The sequence below is a fragment of the Ovis canadensis genome, chromosome 5 (assembly GCF_042477335.2).
Source record: "Ovis canadensis isolate MfBH-ARS-UI-01 breed Bighorn chromosome 5, ARS-UI_OviCan_v2, whole genome shotgun sequence".
Classification (NCBI taxonomy): Eukaryota; Metazoa; Chordata; class Mammalia; order Artiodactyla; family Bovidae; genus Ovis; species Ovis canadensis.
The window spans coordinates 103,729,468-103,755,518 of NC_091249.1; the positions used below are offsets into that span (position 1 = coordinate 103,729,468).

Here is a 26,051-nt window from a genome sequence, read left to right on the forward strand (position 1 = left end):
TGAGATGATTTGGGAGAATGGCATTGAAACATGTATAATATCATATAAGAAATGAATCGCTGGTCCAGGTTCGATGCAGGATACAGGATGCTCGGGGCTGGTGCACTGGGATGACCCAGAGGGATGGTAAGGGGAGGGAGGAGGGAGGAGGGTTCAGGATGGGGAACACGTGTATGCCCGTGGTGGATTCATGTTGATGTATGGCAAAACCAATACAATATTGTAAAGTAATTAACCTTCAATTTAAATAAATAAATTTAAATTAAAAAAAGAAAAACTTACTGGATATAGGAAAATGGTAAATAGTTTAAATGTGCTGTATCTCATAATAGTGTTTAAATATTCCAAATACCAAGTTTATTCCATATTAACTAGGTATTATATTTCATGTCAAAAATGTGAATCTGTGTTTATAACTGCAGAGTGATGTTTCAGATAGTTTGATATATATGATTTTTTTTGTCTTAAATGATGCCATTCATTCTGTCTCTACTGTGTCCATCTCTCTTCAACCAATACTAGCAGGATGTAACATTATGAATTACTATATTTTAAACTAGATGCTTATAAATTGTGGTACTTTCTGAAGCTGAATGCCTTTTAAAAATGAAAAAGATTATACTTTTGTCTTCTTTTAGCAAATGTATTTAATGTTTGAAGGCAGAGAAGGAATTTTAATAATTGTTTAATAATTTTAATAATAAATCTAAAAGATCTCAAAATATTAAAGAAAGAAATTTTAATAATTGTAGAAAAGGAAATTTTATCCATTTCATAAGTTATACCTATGACAGCATACTTGTTGCCCCATATCTGGCTAAGGGTTCCATTCATGAATGAGTCAGACTCTTTCCATGGTTCTTTTTCATGTAGTGCATGTAAGTTTTACTGACAAGTCAAGTAATGTGCCTTTTTCTTTAAAGAATATACAACAAGAAAAGGGCATGCCCGAACATTAGGTGGTGTTTATATCAGTGTAATGACAGATTTTTTTCAAGTTCTTTCCTTCAGCATGAAAGCAGCATTCAATTTATTTTAATATAATGGCTTTATTGAGCTTTATTTTTTAATAGACTGTTTAATTTATTTTTAAAGAATTGACTTTATTATTTAGAGTAGTTTTAGGTTCAAGGCAAAGTTGAGATGGTAGTACAGAGATTGCCCATATATCTATCCCCTGCCTCCACACGCATAGCCTCCCCCTCTATCAACATCTCCCACCAGGTGATATATTTATTACCATTGATGAACCTATGTTGACACATCATAATCATCCTAAGATCCTAGTTTACATTAGGGTTCACTCTCAACTTCTCTTTTTGAATCAATACATATAATGGCATTTTTTTAGATCTCATTGTGTGTGGTACAGGGATCTGATGTTCCCCTCTGTATTTGAATCATTGTGATGGCTTTCTGACCTGGGTAGGCAAGGTGGAGAGTGCAATGGAAGACACAGTTTCTTTTTTTCCAGAGATGGTCTTATTGATTTTGAATATTTTGTCGATAGAAGACCAAATGATAATCCTCTTAATTTAACTAGTAGTATGGATTAAGAAAAACATTTCTTTGAGTCCTAAAGGATAATATTCAGATTACATCTTTCTTCACTTTGAATTAAAAAACCAGCTATATATGTTTCTCAAATTGGAGCAACATGCATATAATATTTGATATCCAAAATCCCTTCTGCCTTACTAAATTAAATCTCAGATGCAAAATTCTTTTGATACTTTTCTCCCTATAGACTTAATACTCTGTCTCAATCACTTTTGATAATACCACTATTAATGATGACCAATATTTACTGTTTTCTATATGGTGGACATTTTGCTAAGCAACTTACATATAGTTGTTCAATCTTCCCTCCTCTTCCAACCCTTGAGTTAAACATTTATTTTACTCTTCAGTTCAGTTCAGTTCAGTCGCTCAGTCATGTCTGACTCTTTGCGACCCCATGAATTGCAGCACACCAGGCCTCTCTGTTCATCACCAACTCCCAGAGTTCACTCAAACTCATGTCCATCGAGTCGGTGATGCCATCCAGCCATCTCATCCTCTGTCGTCCCCTTTTCCTCCTGCCCCCAATCCCTCCCAGCAGAGTTAAAAAAATTAAAACTAAGAGAGAGAAAGTCTCTTTCTCAAGATTCAATTTGATTGGGATTTTTCTGAATAAGGAGCTCATATCCTTAACTTATGCAGTGTTTCTTGACCTCTGATGTAGGACAATTCTTCACTGTTTAACTCTTTGTTGAGTATGTCAGGACAATTGGGATCTCTGGCCCAGTTTTTAAACGATAGTAGCATTCCCTGCCCCCATAAGTGTTTACCAATAAATACCTGCACATTTCCAGACATCCCCTGGAGAAGGTAGGGTCCCAGCAGACCCATGGAGGTGGATATGATTGCTGTAGTTATGTGGTCAAAGAATAAAAGATTAAAAAATAAAAAAAATTAATAAAAAATTAAAATAGACCAAAAAAGGGTAAACCTGGATTAGTTTTATATCATCATATCTTTAAATCTGATTATGCTTGGCTCCCTTAACAGGTGTAGAGATATGGAAGGGATCAAAAGGTAGAACTACTTCCAGACTTGAGAGGCTCAACTGATTTTTACAAAACTACATAGTGTGCTTTAAGTGTTGCTGGCAACTATGTGTTCAGTTCAGTACAGTTCAGTTCAGTCTCTCAGTCGTGTCCAACCCTTCGTGACCCCATGAATCACAGCACGAAAGGCCTCCCTGTCCATCACCAGCTCCCAGAGTTCACTCAAACTCATGTCCATCGAGTTGGTGATGCCATCCAGCCATCTCATCCTCTGTCATCCCCTTCTCCTCCTGCCCCCAATTCCTCCCAGCATCCGAGTCTTTTCCAATGAGTCAGCTCTTTGCATGAGGTGGCCAGAGTATGGGAGTTACAGCTTCAGCATCATTCCCTCCAAAGAACACCCAGGACTGATCTCCTTTAGAATGGACTGGTTGGATCTCCTTGTGGTCCCAGGGACTCTCAACCATGTGTAGTTTTTTCTTTATTTTGGCTGCGGTGGGTCTTCGTTGCTGTGCACTGGCTTTCTCTAGTTGTGGCAAGCAAGGCTACTCTTCATTTCAGGGCATGAGCTTCTCATTGTGGTGGCTTCTCTCGTTGCAGCGCCCAGGCTGTAGGATGCTCGGGCTTCAGAAGTTGCCGTGCGTGGGCTCAGTCATTGCCACTCGCAGACTCTGGAGTGCTGCCTCAGGAGTCTTGGTGCATGGCCTTAGTTGTTCCACGGCATGTAGGATCTTCCAGAACCAGGAATTGCACCGGTGTCCTCTGCATTGCCGGGTGGATTCTTAACCACTGGACCACCAGGGAAGCCCTATGTGTGTTTTATGGTTGTATTATTTCCTATTTTCTGTGTAACGTAGTATATTTACAGGTTGCAGGACGAGGACATGGTCATATATGGGGTGGCGAGTCCATTGTTCTGCCTGCCAAACTCAGAAAATATACATTGTATGATTTAATCCTTTAAAAATTTGAGATTTGTTCTATGGACAGGAATAGGGTAGATCTTGATGAAGGCTCTATGTGTTCTTGTTTTCAGCTGTTTTGAGTTGGAGTATAAAAAATGTCAATTAGGTCAAGTAGATTATATCTTTATTGATTTCATTGTTTACTTGTTTTATTACTTACTGAGAGAAGACTTGAAATTTCCAACTACATTGGATTTTTCTGCTTCTTTTGGTTCAACTTTTGTTTCAAAATATTGAAGCTTTATTGTTAGTTATGTACACATTTGGGATTATTTTGTCCTCCTGACCTTTTTGTCACTATGAAATGTTCTTTATTTGATAATTATTCCTCCTTCTGAAAATTCCTTTGAAATTAATGCAGTCACTCTAGCTTACTTATGATTCATCTTCCATCCCTTTTATCATATCTGTCTTTATATTTCAAGATTTCTTGTTTGTAGTATGCAGTTGGATTTCACGTCTTTTAAATATAATTTGACAACCCTGCCTTTTAACTTAGGCTTTTAGACCATTTGTACTTAATAGAATTATCTGTATGATCAGATTTAAATCTATTATTTGCAGTTTTTTAAGTAGAAAATTTTTTTTTAGATCAGTGTTAGGTTCACAGAAAAATTGAGCAGAAGTTACAGAGAGAGTTTCCATACACCTCCTGTACTATATTCCCCAATATCTATCAACGTCCTACACCAGCATGGCACATTTATTATACTGACGAACCTATACTGACATATTGTTATCACCCAAAGTCCATAGTTTATACCAGGGGTTACTTCTGATGCTGTACATTCAATGGGTTTTGACAAACGTACAACATATATCCACCATTATAGTGTTGTACAGAATTGTTCCACTGCTCAAGAAATCCTCCTTTGTCTGCCGCTGGTTCCTTCTTCCTTCTTTAGTAACCACCTTGATCTTCTTGCCATCTCCATAGTTTTTTCCTTTTTCAGAATGTCATGTGGTTGGAATCACGCAGTATGTAGTCTTTTCAGAGAGGCTTCTTTCACTTAATAAAATGTATTCAAGGTTCCTTCATGTTGTTTCATGACTTGGTGGCCCATTTCTTTCTAGTGAAGAATAAGATTCACCTATCTGCATGTACCACAGTTTATTTATCTGTTCACCTCCTGAAAGACATCTTGCTTTCTTTCAAGTTTTAGTGATTATGAATAAAGCTACTACAAAGATATGTGTGCTTGTTTTTGGGTAGATGTAAGTTTTCAGCTTTTCTGGGTAATCACCAAGAAACATGATTGTTGGGACTGTGTGGTTCCCTTCTTTTGGGTTGAACTTTGGGTGTGTTTTTGGCCTACAGCATTTTTGTGAGGCCAAAAAAGTAAACATCCCTCCAAATCTAGGCCTGATTTTACTAAGATACCTTGTTCTTAAGTTCACTAATCCATTCTGTTTCTGCTTATGTAGAAACCATTTTGAAGCATACACAATCAAGTACTTGCAACTCTACATACTCTTCAACCAAATACATCCCCTGTATTTGTCACCTAACTCAGTGTATCTTCCTCTCCCAATACAGTAGATTAACACCTCCCACCAGATCACATTCCATTCTCTCTGTTGGTAAAATACTCACAACACCCAGCCCAGCTATTGTCATGTCTGAAAACTTTTCCTGGAAACCACCAGTCAAAATTGATCACTATTCTCTGTGCTTGAAAGCACTTCTCCCTCTGTATTGTGATTAATAGCATATTGCTTCTGTCACCATTGCTAGATTTTGATCTCCTTGAAAACAGGGATCAAATCTTTTTCATCTTTTTAACCTCCGGGCTTACAACACTGTACGCGATGGAACTCGATAAATATCATTGAACTGAATACATTGAGTTCGGTTCCTGCAGGTATGATGGCGAGCACTTGCCAGTACAGGGCTTCAAACGCAGTTCTCTTCTCACTCCTGGGCCCAAGCTCTCATCTATAATATGGGTTGTGTTCTAATGGTTTCACATCTGGGAGATGCAGTTTTATTTTTATGTTAGATTTGCTTATAGTTTAAGAAGTTGATGGTTTCTTATGTGGATCCTCACATCTAGTTTATATGTGCATTGATTAGTTTTGTGTTCTTTGTACCATAAATCCAAATGAGAAGAAGGGTTTCAAAACATGTCACTGAATGTATGCTTTTCTAAGGAGCTTAATTTCAGTTTCTTTTCTTTCACGGCGGAGAGCGAGAGCGAAATGAGAGGCAGAGGTGTATAAACTACTTGCAGAGCACCAGAGGAAGCCTGATGTATAGTAATGGGTCCAGGCGCATAAACGTCTCTCTTGGCGCTCTTACCACTGTCGGATTATTACGGTGTTCTCAGATTCAGCTGAATGTGTTCAAGGATCTTCTTTGGTCTGAAAGGTCAGCTGCTTTTAGTTGTGCACTGGTAGAATACTAATATGTCCTTATTCAAATTACCTGCTACAGCACTTATTAAATTGATGGCCTTGTGCTCTAATTTAATACTGGTGTCGTTCAGAGGCGGGCTGCGGCAGCACTCTGCTGAACTGGGTGATGCCGAGGCAAAGTTCAAGCTGAAACCGTGGTTTGGGGCTGCATTTTCCCGCTAAATTAGCAGTCAGATGCGGTGTATAATTAATTAGCACAAACCAGGGGAAGCTTGTCATTTAATAAGCCTTTTTTATTTCTACATTACACAAACAGTGGGAATTGATCCATTAAGTGCCTGGCTATTAATGCTGTTTAATGTATGTCTGGTTGTTAAATTGAGATGTCTATGTACATACATCCAGAGTTTAAGAGCTCCTCATGGTCAGTTCAGTATTTGCTCAGATTTGAAGTCATGTTCCACAGAATCAATAATAGCTTCGTTACTGAATTTGAACCCAGTTCAAACATGCATATGAATTTAAACTGAAAGTTTCATTATGGTCTCAGAAATACGGTTTCATATATGTCAACCAGTTAATCTTAAAGGAAATAAACCCTGAATACTCATTGGAGGGACTGATGCTGAAGCTGAAGCTCCAGTATTTTGATCACCTGATGTGAACAGCTGACTCATTGGAAAGTCCCTGATGCTGGGAAAGATTGAAGGCAGAAGGAGGAGAGGGTATCAGAGGATGAGATGGCTGGATGGCATCACTGATGCAATGGGCATGAACTTGGGCAGACTTTGGGAGATGGTGAGGGACAGGGAGGCCTGGTGTGCTGCAGTCCATGGGCTTGCAAAGAGTTGGATACGACTGGGTGGCTGAACAGCAACATATGTCTCTTTAAAAAATTTATTTTTAATTGAATGGTGATTGCTTTACAGTATTGTGTTGGTTTCTACCAAACATCAACATGAATCAGCCATAGTCTTTATATGTCTTAAAGTTCAGTTAGTCCCTGTCCTCCAATATTAAATATTGCATTGTGTTTGCAGCAATGTGCCTTTACTTTCTTGTTTATATAATCCTTGCTCGCAGTTGCCTTAGGCAGAGAATAGCTTTATCTTTGCAGTATTCAGCATAGTATCATGAAATTGTAGCGTTAGAAGGAGCCTTATGAAATACACAGAATGAGATTTCAGCAGCCCTGTCAGGATATCTAGAAAGGCACACTGTCTTACCTGTGGCCTAAGAATAATCCAAAATATTGAAATGTTTGAAGCAGCCCTTCAACCTAATGATTTTCTCTAAAAATGATTAAGGATGATTTATACTGTTTTGTGAACTGGCTGTTTGTTAGTTATGAGATGACTAATAAATGTGTTCTTTGTAGAATGAGTGTCATTATATAACATGCACAATTTCAAACATTGAAAGCTTTTTAAAACATTTACTTAATGCAGAGAGGAAAGCTAAACACCCGAATGTGAAAAAATTACTTGAAGAATAGGACAATTTGTTTGAGCGTTGTTAAGGGTCATTTGTTACATGGAGAGATTGTTGTAGTGGGTTGGCCAAAAAGTTTGTTCATGTTTCTCTGTAAGATGATAGTGTCAGTCACATTTAAATTAGTGAAATCCATCCCTGTGTAAACTGTAAATATCAAAGCTCCTTGTGTGTTTATATGTGTGTATGTGTGTACACATATATATGAAGAGATACCTTGAAAACTTTTAAGACCAACAAACGTAATCATAAAGCTATGTTAACATCTCTGATTTTTTTTCCTAAAAACTGAAAATCCCTTCTGCAGGCTTGCATAGGGGATGTTAAGGATGCATTTCTATTAAAGGATATCATTTGGGGTTATTTTTCCTTCTATAATTAGAAGAAATATTTGCACTGCAGGAATTACTTGAGCTGTAAACATTTATTTTTGAAAAAATAGTGAAGTAAAATGCCTATGACACTAAATACTCAGGTTTTGGGGCCAGTTCAGTTCTGTGTAGTGTACTTACCTCATTCTGCTCTATATTGCAGTCAGACATTTCTGTGCTTGTTTTACTATTCTGATGGAAAAGTCCTCTAATACTGGGACATGTCTAAAATATGGCATTATGTTTTTTTTATTTTTAAATTTTTTTGCAGAATCAAGAAAAATATCACAGATTGAATAGTACCAAGGGGAAAATAGTTCAGTTGGGTGGACAGTTATCTTAAAATGAAGGCAATTTAGGAAAATATTTTAGTTCCCTATGCTTCATCCACATAATACCAAAAAGTCATTTATTTTGCTAGCAAAATAAAATTTTAGATTTTCCATTAAATTTTCTACCTGGCCAGTTATTCATACAATAACAGAATTACCTTTATGATGTCATTGTTGTTTTCTCACTGAGAAAGGTTTGTGATTATTTACTCACTAACAGACTCATTCACTCACTCATTCATTAATTCCCCAATACTTAAGAGAGGGCTGTTTTATGGTAAAACTCGGTAATATACAACTACATTGAGAATTTTTTTTTTTTTTACTATTTTGTTATGCCTTGCTTTTTCATTAATTATCCCGTAAAATGCATTTTTAATCACCTACTATGCTTAAGTTATTGTGCTAGAATTAGTGCCAATCACTAAATATTTCTTGGAGAAGGCAATGGCAACCCACTCCAATACTCTTGCCTGGAAAATCCCATGGATGGGGGAGCCTGGTAGGCTGCAGTCCATGGGGTCGCTAAGAGGTGGACATGACTGAGCGACTGCACTTCCGCTTTTCACTTTCGTGCATTGGAGAAGGAAATGGCAACCCACTCCAGTGTTCTTGCTGGAGAATCCCAAACATGGGGGAGCCTGGTGGGCTGCCGTCTACGGGGTCGCAGAGTCGGACATGACTGAAGTGACTTAGCAGTAGCAGCAACTAAATATTTCTAGTTCTTCTTTGCCTCCACAGAGTTAGGTATATAAAGTGTAGCTTTGGCAAATGTGTTGTGAGAAGTATGTGATGTGTCATGTTCTCTTCCCTCTGGCATTGTGATCATGGAATCTGCGTTGAGATAATTTTCATCAATCTGGATCCTGGGGCCTCTACAATGAATAGAAGCTTTTATCCATCTGGTAACTAGATAGTGTTAGCTAGAAATACAATTTTTTTTATGTTAAATCACTAATATTTGGGTATTGTTTGTGCTACATAACCTTGTTTATCCTAATCTGAACAACCATTATAGATATAAATTTTCTTGAATGAAATACCTGAAAAGCACTGCCTAACAGTGCAGGAGACACAAGAGACACAAATTCACACCCTGGGTTGGGAAGATCCCCTGAAGAAGGAAATGGCAACACACTTCAGTGTTCTTGACTGGAGAATCCCAGGGACAGAGGAACCTGGTGGGTTATAATCCATGGGGTCACAATGATTCAGAAATTACTTAGTAACTGAGCACACATGCACACAAGCAAAGATAAAGGAAATCTTTGAAATGTATATTCAAAAACATTTTAGCTCCATATAATACAATTTGGTGGAATGGCTGCGTTTGTCATAAGTTTTGTTATACATAAAAATGGCGGCCTATGTACTACATTTAAACTATGTTGTGACAATTCTTTAAAAATTTTTAGTTAACCAAAAGAAGTGCTACCCATGACTCTTCCTAAATCCCAACAAGATTGTGATTTACCTAATTCTGTGAATGGCATTCCTAATTTGTAAAACTGAGTCAAAAGAAAAACACGATTTATTTTCATTTAGTTAATCTATCTAGTAGGCTTTTCTAGTACATTTGGATAATTCAGATAATTATTCTGAAAATAAAACATAAAATGAACAATATTAGGTTTGCTTATCAAAAATTCTACTTCACAAATAATTCTGTCAACTTTATCCTTTGATATGTTTGGTATAGCTTTATATACTTTTGGTATATAGTATTTATTGATATTCACATTTCTAAATTAAAATTTTCATTATTAGTAATATGATTTAAAAATGCTATCCTATTGATTTTTGCACTGATCAAAGTCAATCAAATATTACTTTAATACAATTATTTTGAAACTTAGTATTTAAAAATGTTGACTACTGATGTATTAATGTGAAAATATTTGAGTTATTTCTAAAGTCTTTGGAATAAAAGGTGACTAATTTTCACATATATATGTATATATAAAATAACAAACATTTTTAAAGTGAATTTTAAATTAATGAATGTAGATAAACAAGCAAAGGGCAATATATAAATTATTTTTTTCATCTAAGTCCATACTGAATAACCCTTTAGAAAGGAAATTGTGCCAAAAATACCTTTAATTGGGATTTTGGTTTGTGTTAGAATTTGGGGTGAGTTTTTATGTTGAATTTCCTAACCAAGTTGACTTTAACACATCTAAATAAGATTTTTGGTTTGATACTTATTTTATTACTATGAGAAACACTGGGCTGGATGAAGCACAAGTTGGAATCAAGATTGCCGGGAGAAATATCAATAACCTCAGATATGCAGATAACACCACCCTTATGGCAGAAAGTGAAAAAGAACTAAAGAGCCTCTCGATGAAAGTAAAAGAGGAGAGTGAGAAAGGTGGCTTAAAACTCAACATTCAGAAAACTGAGATCATGGCATCTGGTCTCATCACTTCATTGCAAATAGATGGGGAAACAGTGGAAACAGTGTCAGACTTTATTTTTTTGGGCTCCAAAATCATTGTAGATGGTGATTGCAGCCATGTAATTAAAAGATGCTTGTTCCTTGGAAGAAAAGTTATGACCTAGACAGCATATTAAAAAGCAGAGACTTTACTTTGACAACAAAGGTTTGTCTAGTCAAAGCTTTGTTTTTTCCAGTAGTTATGTATGGATGTGAGAGTTGGACCATAAAGAAAGCTGAGCACCGAAGAATTGATGCTTTTGAACTGTGGTGTTGGAGAAGACTCTTGAGAGTCCCTTGGACAGCAAGGAGATCCAATAAGTCCATCATAAAGGAAACCAGTCCTGAATATTCATCGGAAGGACTGATGTTGAAGCTGAAGCTCCAATACTTTGGCCACTTGATGTGAAGAACTGACTCATTTGAAAAGACCTTGATAGTGGGAAAGATTGAAGGCCGGAGGAGAAGGGGACAACAGAGGATGAGATGGCTGGATGGCATCACCGACTTGATGGACGTGAGTTTGGGTGAACTCTGGGAGTTGATGATGGACAGGGAGGCCTGGCATGCTGCAATTCATGGGGTCACAAAGAGTCAAACACAACTGAGCAACTGAACTGAACTGAACTGAGAAAAGTAAATGGTACTTGTAAAGCCTACTGTGGAGCATAGTATGGTATCAGGGAAATTATGTGAGTACAATGGTCAAAAATGTTTCCATTCTTTATCTGCTTCATGAAGTTAACAATGAAATTTTCCCAGTTTGAGAGATTACTCCTCTACCCTGTCTGAAGTTTTTTGACTTTTTGTGTCCTTCAAGCCTTTGATTCTTTTTCTAGGATATTTTTTCCTAAATATAGCTGAAAATTTATCACAGCTTTATCTATAATAGTAATAAAAGGAAAATAATATTAATGCTTAAGAAGAGAAAAAAATGGCTAAATTACTGTGGTTAGTCAATAAAGTAAAATTTGATATAATCATTAATATCATACTGAAGAATAGATGGATATATGCAAAGGTATTCATAGTATATATTCCTAGGAGAAAAGTTAAAAAATTATATGTATCAATCTGTGTTTGTGTGTTAGTTGCTTAGTTCTGTCTGACTCCTTGCGACCCCATGGACCTCAGCCTGCCAGGCTCCTCTGTCCATGGGATTTTCCAGACAAGAATACTGGAGTGGGTTGCCATTTCCTTCTCCAGGTATCACTCTGACCCCATTATAAATACATTATACTTTATATTTTTCTTTACATATGTATATGTACATCATATATACTATGTCTTTGTACACATATATACAAAAGACTGGATGCATGGGTAAATACATAAGGTGAAAGGTCTTTTTAATTTTTGTTTATTTGAATTTAATTTTTAAAAATGTAAAAATATTTTTCCAATTTTACTGAGCTAAAATAGGGATCAGTTAGTTCAGTCACTCAGTCGTGTCTGACTCTTTGCGACCCCATGAATCACAGCACGCCAGGCCTCCCTGTCCATCACCAACTCCTGGAGTTCACTCAGACTGGCGTCCATCAAGTCAGTGATGCCATCCAGCCATCTCATCCTCTGTTGTCCCCTTCTCCTCCTGCCCCCAATCCCTCCCGCATCAAAGTCTTTTCCAATCAGTCAGCTCTTCGCATGATGTGCCCATAGTACTGGCGTTTCAGCTTTAGCATCATTCCTTCCAAAGAAATCCCAGAGTTGATCTCCTTCAGAATGGACTGGTTGGATCTCCTTGCAGTCCAAGGGACTCTCAAGAGTCTTCTCCAACACCACGGTTCAAAAGCATCAATTCTTCAGTGCTCAGCTTTCTCCACATCCAACTCTCACATCCATACATGACCACAGGAAAAACCATAGCCTTGACTAGATGGACCTTAGTCAGCAAAGTAATGTCTCTGCTTTTGAATATACTATCTAGGTTGGTCAGAACTTTTCTTCCAAGGAACATCTTGTAAATTTAAGATGTATCAAGTGATGATTTGATACACACATATTGCTAAATGATTAGCATAGTTGCATTAGTTAACACCTGTGTCACCTCACATAATTACAATTTTTGTTTTGTAATAAGAACACATAAGATCTATTCTCTTAGTAAGTTTCAAGTAGCTGATATATTGTTTACTATAGTCTCCCACATTGCAGGTGGACTCTACCAACTTAGCCACGAGGGAACACCAATAGTCACCATGCTGCACTTAATTTTCTTAATTATGTAAAACGAACAAGTGTTGTCTTTATACTAAGTAAAAAAATATACTTTATTATCATTTTTTGACTCAGTGAAATTGTTATAGAAAATTTGTTTTATTAGAATATCTGGCAACTTCATTACAATAATAGTTTGAACCTTTCAATAAAGGTTTTGTGATATCTTTAATAATTTTGAAAATATAAAGGAAAGGGTCTTTTATTTTCCTTTTTACTATTTAGGTATTTTGAAATTGATATAGTGAAAGGACAGCTACAGATGTGTTCTACAACAATTATAAAAAAATCAGCCCATTAAACTTGTTATCCTGACCTAAGTGATGTTTTTATTGAGAGAAACTTAGTGCTTGAAATCATTTCCATATAAGGCACTAGAATAAGCATTATTGAGGCAGCTGGGAGGAGCCACCCATGCCTGAGGCCAGGGCCGGGGGCCAGGAGGAGTAACCTGAGGAGTTGTGGCTGCTCAGGCACAGGAGGGCCTAGAGGAGCTATCCCACGTTGAAGGTCAGGAATGGTGGCGGTAAGGAGGTACCCCTCATCCAAGGTAAGGAGCAATGGCTGTGCTTTGCTGGAGCAGCCATGAAGAGATACCCCACATCCAAGGTAAGAGAAACCCAAGTAAGGTGGTAGGTTTTGCAAGAGGGCATCAGAGGGCAGACACACTGAAACCATACTCACAGAAAACTAGTCAATCTAATCACACTGGGACCACAGCCTTGTCTAAATCTATGAAACCAAGCCATGCCTGCAGGGCAGCCCAAGACGGGCGGGTCATGGTGGAGAGGTCTGACAGAATGTGGTCCACTGGAGAAGGGAATGGCAAGCTACTTCAGTATTCTTGCCTTGAGAACCCCATGAACAGTATGAAAAGGCAAAATGATAGGATACCAAAAGAGGAACTCCCCAGGTCATTAGGTGCCCAATATGCTACAGGAGATCAGTGGAGAAATAACTCCAGAAAGGATGAAGGGTTGGAGCCAAAGCAAAAACAATACCCAGCTGTCGATGTGACTGGTGATAGAAGCAAGATCTGATGCTGTAAAGGGCAATATTGCATAGGAACCTGGAATGTCAGGTCCATGAATCAAGGCAAATTGGAAGCGGTCAAACAAGAGATGGCAAGAGTGAACGTTGACATTCTAGGAATCAGCAAACTAAAATGGACTGGAATGGGTGAATTTAACTCGGATGAACATTATATCTACTACTGTGGGCAGGAATCCATCAGAAGAAATGGAGTAGCCATCATGGTCAACAAAAGAGTCCTAAATGCAGTACTTGGATGCAATCTTAAAAATGACAGAATGATCTCTGTTGGTTTCCGAGGCAACCATTCAATATCACGGTAATCCAAGTCTATGCCTCAACCAGTAATGCTGAAGAAACTGAAGTTGAACGGTTTTATGAAGACCTACAAGACCTTTTAGAACTAACACCCAAAAAAGATGTCCTTTTCATTATAGGGGACTGGAATGCAAAAGTAGGAAGTCAAGAAACACCTGGAGTAACAGGCAAATTTGGCCTTGGAATGCGGAATAAAGCAGGGCAAAGACTAATAGAGTTTTGCCAAGAGAATGCACTGGTCATAGCAAACACCCTCTTCCAACAACACAAGAGAAGACTCTACACATGGACATCCCCAGATGGTCAACACTGAAATCAGACTGATTATATTCTTTGCAGCCAAAGATGGAGAAGCTCTATACAGTCAACAAACATAAGACCGGGAGCTGACTGTGGGTCAGATCATGAACTTATTGCCATATTCAGACTGAAATTGAAGAAAGTAGGGAAAACCACTAGACCATTCGGGTATGACCTAAATCAAGTCCCTTATGATTATCCAGTGGAAGTGAGAAATAGATTTAAGGGCCTAGATTTGATAGATAGAGTGCCTGATGAACTATGGAATGAGGTTCGTGACATTGTACAGGAGACAGGGATCAAGACCATCCCCATGGAAAAGAAGTGCAAAAAAGCAAAATGGCTGTCTGCGGAGGCCTTACAAATAGCTGTGAAAAGAAGAGAAGTGAAAAGCAAAGTCGAAAAGGAAAGATATAAGCATCTGAGTACAGAGTTCCAAAGAATAGCAAGAAGAGGTAAGAAAACCTTCTTCAGTGATCAATGCAAAGAAATAGAGGAAAACAAAAGAATGGGAAAGACTAGAGATCTCTTCAAGAAAATGAGAGACACCAAGGGAACATTTCATGCAAAGATGGGCTCGATAAAGGACAGAAATGGTCTGGACCTAACAGAAGCAGAAGATATTAAGAAGAGATGGCAAGAATACACAGAAGAACTGTACAAAAAAGATCTTCACGACCCAGATAATCATGATGATGTGATCACTAATCTAGAGCCAAACATCTTGGAATGTGAAGTCAAGTGGGCCTTAGAAAGCATCACTACGAACAAAGCTAGTGGAGGTGTTGGAATTCCAGTAGAGCTGTTTCAAATCCCGGAAGATGATGCTGTGAAAGTGCCGCACTCAATATGCCAGCACATTTGGAAAACTCAGCAGTTGCCACAGGACTGGAAAAGGTCAGTTTTCATTCCAGTTCCAAAGAAAGGCAATGCAAAAGAATACTCAAACTACTGCACAATTGCACTCATCTCACACGCTAGTAAAGTAATACTCAAAATTCTCCAAGCCAGGCTTCAGCAATACGTAAACCATGAAGTCTCTGATGTTCAAGCTGGTTTTAGAAAAGACAGAGGAACCAGAGATCAAATTGCCAATATCCGCCGGTTCATCGAAAAAGCAAGAGAGTTCCAGAAAAACATCTATTTCTGCTTTATTGCCTATGCCAAAAGCCTTTGACTGTGTGGATCAAAATAAACTGTGGAACATTCTGAAAGAGATGGGAATACCAGACCACCTGATCTGCCTCTTGAGAAAACAATATGCATGTCAGGAAGCAACAGTTGGAACTGGACATGGAACAACAGACTGGTTTCAAATAGGAAATGGAGTACGTCAAGTCTGTATATTTTCACGCTGCTTATTTAACATATATGCAGAGTACATCATGAGAAACGCTGGACTGGAAGAAACACAAGCTGGAATCAAGATTGCTGGGAGAAATATCAATAACCTCAGATATGCAGATGACACCACCCTTATGGCAGAAAGTGAAGAGGAGCTAAAAAGCCTCTTAATGAAAGTGAAAGAGGAGAGTGAAAAAGTTGGCTTAAAGCTCAACATTCAGAAAATGAAGATCATGGCATCTGGTCCCATCACTTCATGGGAAATAGATGGGGAAACAGTAGAAACAGTGTCAGACTTTATTTTTGGGGCCTCCAAAATCACTGCAGATGGTGACTGCAGCCATGAAATTAAAAGACGCTTACTCCTTGGAAGAAAAGTTATGACCAACTTACATAGTATATTCAAAAGCAGAGACATTACTTTGCCGACTAAGGTCCGTCTAGTCAAGGCTATGGTTTTTCCAGTGGTCATATATGGATGTGAGAGTTGGACTGTGAAGAAAGCTGAGTGCTGAAGAATTGATGCTTTTGAACTGTGGTGTTGGAGAAGACTCTTGAGAGTCCCTTGGACTCCAAGGAGATCCAACCAGTGCATTCTGAAGGAGATCAACTCTGGGATTTCTTTGGAAGGAATGATGCTAAAGCTGAATCTCCAGTACTTTGGCCACCTCATGTGAAGAGTTGAGTCACTGGAAATGACTTTGATGCTGGGAGGGATTGGGGGTAGGAGGAGAAGGGGACGACAGAGGATGAGATGGCTGGATGGCATCACGGACTCAATGGATGTGAATCTGAGTGAACTCCGGGAGTTGGTGATGGACAGGGAGGCCTGGCGTGCTGCGATTCATGGGGTCGCAAAGAGTCAGACACGACTGAGTGACTGAACTAAACTGAAAGAGTTCTGAATTATAGCTGATAAGTATGTAAGACTGAAAGGAGACATTAATTTTTTTTAAGCATTCTAAATAGTGTTTACATTTCTGAGATAAGAACTGCATTACTAGAGATTCATACATAACTTTTTCTCCCTTTTTTGCACATATGAACACATAAGAGTAGAAAAGACAGTGACCACTCATTGTTTTTTTTTAATACTTTGCTAGGATTTGAAGGGATGATTACTATTTAGATTGAAAAATGCAGTCTTGGAAGTGTTGTTTTCCCCTAGATTTACTGAAACATGAAAAATTGTTTATAGTTCATACTTATTATGACCATAGGAAAAATAACAATATATACATTTTGAATATTCATTGGAAGGACTGATGTTGAAGCTGAAACCCCAATACTGTGGCCACCTGATGCGAAGAACTGACTCATTGGAAAAGACCCTAATGCTGGGAAAGATTGAATGCAGGAGGAGAAGGGGATGACAGAGGATGAGATGGTGGGATGGCATCACTGACTTGAGGGACATGGGTTTGAGTAAACTCCAGGAGTTGGTGATGGACAGGAAGGCCTGGCATGCTGCAGTCCATGGGGTTGCAAAGAGTTGGACATGACTGAGCAACTGAATTGAACTGAACATTTTATTCTGACCATTATATGCATGTTAAATGCAATCATAGAACTCAAAATATGCAAATATTTTGTTAGGCACTCAAAGTTATCTCATTATTTGTAATTTGTTGTTTAGTAACTAAGTTGTGCCCGACTCTGTGACTGCATGGACTGCAGCCCGCCAGGCTTCCCTGTCCTTCACTATCTCCCGGTATTTGTTCAAACTTATGTCCATTGAATTGGCGATGCCATCCAATCATCTCATCCTCTGTCGTCCCCTTCTCCTCCTGCCCTCAATGTTGCCTAGCATCGGGGTCTGTTCCAATCAGTTGGTTCTTTGTTTTTTTTTTTTTTTTTTGTCATGGTCACTTTTTACTATTTTTTTTCTTTTTTTTTTTTTTAGTTTTTTATTTTTAAAATTTTAAAATCTTTAATTCTTACATGCGTTCCCAAACATGAACCCCCCTCCCACCTCCCTCCCCATAACATCTCTCTGGGTCATCCCCATGCACCAGCCCCAAGCATGCTGCATCCTGCGTCAGACATAGACTGGTGATTCAATTCTTACATGATAGTGTACATGTTAGAATGTCATTCTCCCAAATCATCCCACCCTCTCCCTCTCCCTCTGAGTCCAGAAGTCCGTTATACACATCTGTGTCTCTTTCCCTGTCTTGCATACAGGGTCGTCATTGCTATCTTCCTAAATTCCATATATATGTGTTAGTATACTGTATTGGTGTTTTTCTTTCTGGCTTACTTCACTCTGTATAATCGGCTCCAGTTTCATCCATCTCATCAGAACTGATTCAAATGAATTCTTTTTTATGGCTGAGTAATACTCCATTGTGTATATGTACCACAGCTTTCTTATCCATTCATCTGCTGATGGACATCTAGGTTGTTTCCATGTCCTGGCTATTATAAACAGTGCTGCGATGAACATTGGGGTACATGTGTCTCTTTCAATTCTGGTTTCCTTGGTGTGTATGCCCAGCAGGGGGATTGCTGGGTCATAAGGTAGTTCTATTTGCAATTTTTAAAGGAATCTCCACACTGTTCTCCATAGTGGCTATACTAGTTTGCATTCCCACCAACAGTGTAGGAGGGCTCCCTTTTCTCCACACCGTCTCCAGCATTTATTGCTTGCAGATTTTTGGATCACAGCCATTCTGACTGGTGTGAAGTGGTACCTCATTGTGGTTTTGATTTGCATTTCTCTGATAATGAGTGATGTTGAGCATCTTTTCATGTGTTTGTTAGCCATCCGTATGTCTTCTTTGGAGAAATGTCTATTTAGTTCTTTGGCCCATTTTTTGATTAGGTCGTTTATTTTTCTGGAATTGAGCTGCAGAAGTTGCTTGTATATTTTTGAGATTAGTTGTTTGTCAGTTGCTTCATTTGCTATTATTTTCTCCCATTCAGAAGGCTGTCTTTTCACCTTGCTTATGTTTTCCTTTGTTGTGCAGAAGCTTTTAATTTTAATTAGATCCCATTTGTTTATTTTTGCTTTTATTTCCAGAATTCTGGGAGGTGGATCATAGAGGATCCTGCTGTGATTTATGTCTGAGAGTGTTTTGCCTATGTTCTCCTCTAGGAGTTTTATAGTTTCTGATCTTACATTTAGATCTTTAATCCATTTTGAGTTTATTTTAGTGTGCCGTGTTAGGAAGTGATCTCGCTTCATTCTTTTACAAGTGGTTGACCAGTTTTCCCAGCACCACTTGTTAAAGAGATTGTCTTTACTCCATTGTATATTCTTGCCTCCTTTGTCAAAGATAAGGTGTCCATATGTGTGTGGATTTATCTCTGGGCTTTCTATTTTGTTCCATCAATCAGTTGGTTCTTTTGAATTAAGTGACCTGTTTTTCCCAGGAAATATCTTTAGCTTAAAGGACAGTATATGGGAAAGTTATTGAGTATAAAAATACTTTTTGGAAGATTTTTGAAATATCCAATCTTGTCTGCTCACAATCCTCTCTTTAGATTGCTTAGGTCACTAATCCTATTTTTGCTAAGAATAAGCAAATGTATTTGGTTGTTGTTCTTTTGTCTTATTTTTAAGAGCTTTGTTCTTAATTATCTTTCTTTTTTTTTCTACTATAGGTCATTTTCTATCATATGGCCTATAAAATCATTCCCAATAGGAGAGTAGCAAAACAGTCATCATCTTTTGAAGATAAGTTTGATTAAAAGGTAAATTCAGACCTCTGGATAGCATATGGGTGATTGATGCACAATGAAATTGTTGTTTTCATCGAAATTACTGATTATTGCCCATTTGTTTGTTTTTAAGGCAGAGGCTGTTGTTGAGGATTTAAAGTAAATTTTCTTGAATTATACAAATACAAAAGTTTGTTTTTAATGTACAACATTTTACATATATTTAATTAAAAAATTTTAATTTTAGCATTTTAATTTATTTTAATTGATAGATAATTGCTTTACAATATTGCATTGGTTTCTACCATACATCAACATGAACCATTCATAGGTTAAACTTTAAAATACTTGTTTAAAATAGTTTGAAATAGGATTTCTGAATTAATCATTATTTTAAGTAGTTTAAGAGTTCTTAACACTGTGGGAGTAGAAGGCAGAACATTTGTATTGGAGTGCTTTACATACTAATCATCTAGAATGGAATATAACCAACTCTTTCAAATATCCTTCCACTTGTTATGATAGGATGTCTTTAGATAAATTTACAGGATTTATTTTATTTTACTAATTGATTGGAATATGTAATTCATCCACAGATACAGTTAGTGAAAGCTGGATTCTAAATGACTTTCCTATGATAAGCTTTCCAATTAATTCTTTTCACACTGTTTTCCTGGTGACATTTGAACTTCTTTCATTATATAAAGCATATCTGGAATGAGGCATTGCTGAATAATAATCATGGATGCTAACATGTTGAAGATTGAACCCCTGACATAGTCAAATGTGTTCTGGTTTAAAACAGTGACCTCAAATAATGCTGGTGTAAGTGAATCGTATTTAGAAAGGATCTATAGGCAGCTTGCCTGTCTTGGGCTTGAATTGGTGAAAAAGGAAGAAATGAAATTGCAAACTGTCTTCATTGCTTACTAAAGTTGACTATATTGATTCATATTTTTCCTCCTAGTCATAAATATTTTTTCTTTATCTTGTCTGATATAAAAATTTTGCAGTAAGTATTAAAAATGTATTATATAAAACATATGTCAAATCATGTATTACTTATAATTTACATTTGTGTTAAAGGATTACTAAATTTCTTCCATGGTATATTTCATAAAAGAGATGATATTGGTAAGATCTTGTTTAAATGGCTTGCTAATACAAGACGCAGATCATTTAAAATGGACCTTACATCTTTATAGGATGTTAGAAATGAAGACATTACTTCAAAATGTAGGTAATTATTGCCTCCTCTTTTATCAGTGCTATTTTCTGAGATATTATCATAAGAGAGCACTTTAGTATTAAGCAGGGCCTTCGAGTGGCAATAAATCAGTCCAACTGAGTCATCATTGTCTAAGGCATCTGAACTACTGCAATGTTGTGGATCCGACCGAGAGTGTGAAATCACTTGACCCTTGGCATTAACCTTTGCTGAATGAATAGACACTGCTTTCCACATCAAGGAACAAAGCAGAAGACTATTGATTAAACACCACATTCACTTGATATTAAATACTGGCTGAACTCACTTCTTGCTTCCAGTTCAAGAAGGAGAAACCCAGAGAGTTGCTGAGTCTCACGAGAATGGATGTTTGTGATTCAGAGCAATGTTTTTCCTGCAAAGTAGTTTTTTTTTCCCTTTGATCAATAACTAGCAACCATGATCAGCCATGAGTATGTATTGCCAATTCCGACCTGTGTATTTTATCACCTAAGGTGAGAGGTCACAGTGCTATGACTAATACTTCAGTTCTAAGCAGGGATTGTTCCCTGACTTCAATATCTCTTTGAAAAAGCAATTTATTTTATCTGTTGCTCATGAGTCATTGTTTTGGCAGTTGATTTGACTACGTTAGTAAAATACATGACTTTTCTAAAATTCTTTGGTTTAATCACTCTTTTTGCAGATGTTGAATTTTCTAGAACTTGACATTATTAGAAGAAATCATAAAAAAGTATGTTTTAGGATTTATGATTGTAGGTAAAGAAGTATTGTAGTTAAATAAATTTCTCAGGTTAGAAGAAAACATAAGCTTTGGAAGAGAGTATAGCAATACCTATGAGAATAAAGGGAATAAGAAAAGGTGTTTTATCAGAAATCTCAAGCTAATTATCTTCTAATCCATCGCTTGTCCTGCACAATTGACAACAGTTTGACAGCTTCTTTGTAGACCTATTTTATCCAGAAGAACATGTGTTATTGACAGATAAATCATTTCACAGAACTAAAGTTAAATTTTAGCCACAGATAAGAAAATCACTTTTTAAATTTAAATAGTTTTTATGTGCTCATATAACTAGAATTTATTGTAGGGAGCATCATAATAGCTATAAGTTCTTTCTTTCCTCTCCAAGGTTTCATATTATTTTGGACCCAGGATTTTACACCAGTAAAATTCTATAAATAATTGTTTTCATTGCTAAAGGTTTTAACTGGCTTGTGTTCAACACCAAGAATTCCAGATCAGTTGGTTGCAATTCTGTCATGGTTGAGCAAAGATCATTTCTTGGCTGAATAATAGAAAGTATTTCCTCTAAGGACATAATGATATAATTTAATACACTCACAGTCTCACACAGTTTGCAGTTTTTGAAAGGGAGTATTAGAAGACTGGGGAAAGTTGATAAAACGAATCATGCTGCTAAACTTAATGGTCAATCCTTTTGATTTGACGCTTTCTATAGGATGTGTAGTCCTGAAATCTTTCTTTGAAAGCTACTGAAGCTGTGAAAAATATGAACAGCATTCTATCTAAACACCATTTTGGTTATGTATCATATAGTTCCTTTTCTGTATTACTGAGGACATTTGTATAGAAGTCATTTTAGTTCGCTATTATCTTGAGCACAGACATGCTATATGTACACAAGAACCTTGAACTTGACTTGGAGGTAGCTATGTACAATTTACTTGACTGATATAATACAGTACCAGCTTGTTCTGTGCATGGCAAATATGATAGACAATCATTTGCAAATAGTAATATTTTAAAGTTATATTTAATGAAAACATTTAATGAGAAGTCTTGGCTTTGAAGTACCAAATAAATGATCTTTGTTCTGCTGTGAAGGAGATACTTTTGTGATATCTGAGACTAAACAGACTGAATAGAGACGTGTCTGGGTCAAGGTCACATGGCAAGTCTGTGACATAGCTGTGATTCGAATCCATGGAACACATACTGCAGACCCCTCGATAATCTCTGTGGTGTCCGTATGTGATTTCTAAAGGGAGATTACTGTAAAATGAGGTGGGTGAGATACAATAAGATGATAAATAATTACAATTTATTGTAACAGAAATATTGGAATGTTCTCATTCAAAATTGGAAGGATAAGGAAGCAAAAGAGAGAAAGAGGAAAGAGAAGAAAAAGAAGGGGAAAATACTTTTGGTTCTGTCCTACAGATTTCAAAAGAAAAGACTCAGATAAGCATCTCCCTTGAGACACATGCAAACATAGTGTTTATACTAACAGGGATGAGGAGTTCATAATTAAAAAAACGTGTTTTTTTTTAATCATTCTTTTTAATTAAAAGAATAAATAGGTTCTCATTAACTGCCCCCTTCCCTGTCCCTGTCTTTAAAAGTAATTCAGAAGTGCTTTAGAATGTACTTAGATCAGCTGAAGAGCAAATCTTTCTGCTGTTAAAGGTGAGTTCCAGGATGGGCTGTTTATGAAACTTCGTTGTTTCTGTATTAAAAACAAACCTTCTGGTGGGGGTTTTGGAAAAGTTGAGATAATAAAGGCTCCAAAAGTATCTGCCACAGGTAGATTATTCAAAATTGATCTTTTCTAAGGTTTGACAAGTTTCCCATTTTTATCTGTTGCCTCATGAGAAACTTCTTTTTAAAAGTTCCCTGTAACAGTTCACATCTAAAAAGGATGGCTCTCAAGATGTTCATAGCCCTGAATGTAACAGTCTCTCTCTAGCCTGGTCAGGTATCTTTTTAGTGTGAGTTTTTTGTTTCCTTGAATTAACAGAAGACTTTGGAATTGATACATGTTGTTAAATCTTTGCTTGGGATCTAGTAAAACCCCGTGTAGTTTATCTGACACAGTAGAGTTTATCTTTGTACATTTGTCATTCCTCATAAAAGATATCGACCAGAATTTTTGTGACTTTGACCAGCAGAGAACCTTAGCTGACATACTCAAGGATGAAATGCAGTCAGCGGAAATGGAAACGCTTCAACCCTGCCCCTGTGGCAAGAACGGCTTCCCGTTAGACAATCTGGTCAGATTCTTTATGGACCCAAAGGGAGGTGCATGTGCTGGGCATTGCGTTTATGTTTTTCTTGACCTACCTGCTCCTTAGAGCTCCATCCTAAGGCAGCTGATTGTGTAAAACCTCTCAGAAGTATGCGTCATTGATCTAGCCATAATCACACGGATCTGTTGGCTTTTCACTAAACTTTACTTAAGTGAAAACTAACCCTCTTCTTCCTGTATGGGGTTATGATTGAATGGTGTGAAGATGCTGGCTGTGAAACTAGAACACTGCTTTTAAATGTCTTTAAAAGAAGGAAGGAGAAATGTGTCCCCTCGACCACTATAGAGGAAGATAAAAAGAATAATGATGGCGCACACTGCACTGTCCATGTCGACCTTCCAAGAGTCTTTTTACAACATCTCAACAGCTTGAAAAAAACTTTTCTCTCCTCCTGCCTACATTTATTTACTCCCAAATTATCTTTTTAAACAAGCATTTTACAAGGATGCATTTTAATTTATTGTTGCACGCATGTTGCACACACTATTTATTGAGAATTCCTTAAATAGTCAGTTTCCTGGATGGCAAATAGAGTCCACTACCCACCTGAGATATGTGGAATCAGGATAGTTGGAGAAAAGGAAAAAGAAACATAGGGCCATGAGGACATGAAAAGGGGTTAGCAAATAAGACCATTAGGAAAATATTGGCCTGAGATGTCAGATGGAATGACTCTCCCACATCACTTAGAATCTGTGGACTGGGTGTATGAAGTTAAGCTTTACCAATACATAGGTAATAAGGTCTAAAATACTTAATAATGAAAGCTATGTTAAGTGTCTTTATGGGGGCAGAGTTGACTTCAAATGCTAAGCTTTCACTGTATGCCGCTATAATTTCACGACACGAGGGGAGTCTAAGCACTTAGTAATATTTGTTGGCCTCAGTCATTTCTCCCAGTACTCTCTGGACATGATTATAATTTTTCCACAACTAATAGCTTATTCTTTTATAAGGAATGGTAATGGGGATGGGTAATTATCATCTAGCTGCTTAGGGCTGTACTTTCGTGTATGCAAGAGCAGACCTCTTGCTTCACCTTTCAAAATAACATTCGTAAACATCACAGTGCACCCAGAGCAGCTGAATGGGGGCGTGTGTGCTGACCCAGAATATCAGTGCAGCCAGCCAGCCAGTAACACTGTGAAATACTTTCCATTTTTCACATTGCATATCTTTTATGTGAAAACGCACACACACACACTCACACACTCACACAATGGCAGCTTTAGTCAAAACAGCTCTACTTAAGAATTAATATTTGCAGTCATGATTTCTTTTCACATGTTATCTTAGTTCTAAAATTAGTGATAATAAGATATGGTGGTTAAATAAGCAAATATTTTTAAGAAATTTTGGTTCCTTTAGATTATTTCTTTTTCCTTATTTTGTTCTCATCGTATTATAAAGGTGGTTGTTAAAAAATTCTTTCTAGTTGGGCCTAAAAACGGTCTACTTTGGTATAATTAAAGGCTGATGAGTCATTCACCATTGTCTCCAGGTTAGTTTAATAAGTAAGATACAGTGACTATGGAATTGTGATCAATAGCCTTTGATCTATTGACACAAAGGAATATTTTTAGCAGCAAATTAGACTGTTATGTAATAGGCAACTGTGGCTCTTGTTAAGGGAAAAGTTTTATACCATGATGCAAGAAATGAAATCTGATATACAGAGAAGAATGAAAACTTTAAGAGAACTTTGAAACATATTTTAAGATATTTGCTAAGAATCTGGAGACTGACTTTAGCAAAGAAATGTTGTCTTCCATTCCTCCAGAGTTCAAACTGCATTGAATGCTCTTTAGTTCCATTTGTTTTCTGGTTCAGTAAAAAATTTCCTTTTATGATTTTTAGAATGGCCATTATTCTCAAATCAGGTTACCAAATGTTGTTAAATTAGGCAGTAGTTTATCTGTTTAGAACTAATGTGAGGCAACATCCTTCCTGATTTATAGTATTTATTCTAGAAGATACTTGTGGAATGTATTATTGTCATGAGCATGAATGTTAAAGACTATGAAACCATTGCTGGCAAAGAACTTATCACAAAATATTCAGTGCAAAGGGATATCTGATGCTTATCAACATGTTATAAAGAACTTTAAAAAAAGTCTTGAGATTTTGTGTGAGAGACAGCCTTCAAGATAAGTTTGGGGAGTCCCTATTTGGAAAGAAATTTAAACCTCACTGTCAAATGGCATTTTCATTCATTTGAGAAATTATTTTATCCATTGAAAGGGACCCTATTGCAGATGTACAATCCATCAGGTCAGTTCAGTCACTCAGTCATGTCCAACTCTTTGTGACCCCATGGAATGTAGCACATCAGGCTTCCCTATCCATCACCAACTCCTGAAGCATGCTCAAACTCATGTCCATTGAGTCGGTGATG

At 37.1% G+C, this 26,051-nt stretch overlaps 1 long non-coding RNA gene across 5 annotated transcripts in view; it reads left to right on the forward strand.

The window, feature by feature from the left end:
• The window catches only part of LOC138440512 (uncharacterized), a 409,718-nt gene that overhangs the window by 210,009 nt on the left and 173,658 nt on the right, over nt 1-26,051 (forward strand). The window contains exon 5 of one of the 5 annotated variants that reach the window (XR_011257063.1): nt 10,701-11,275. The exons of 2 other annotated variants lie outside the window; for them this stretch is intronic. This is a non-coding gene — a long non-coding RNA (uncharacterized lncRNA). Of the gene's footprint in view, nt 1-3,149; nt 4,705-10,700; nt 11,276-26,051 lie in introns of those variants that run through there. 2 more of the 5 variants (XR_011257061.1, XR_011257064.1) reach the window with 2 other exon arrangements.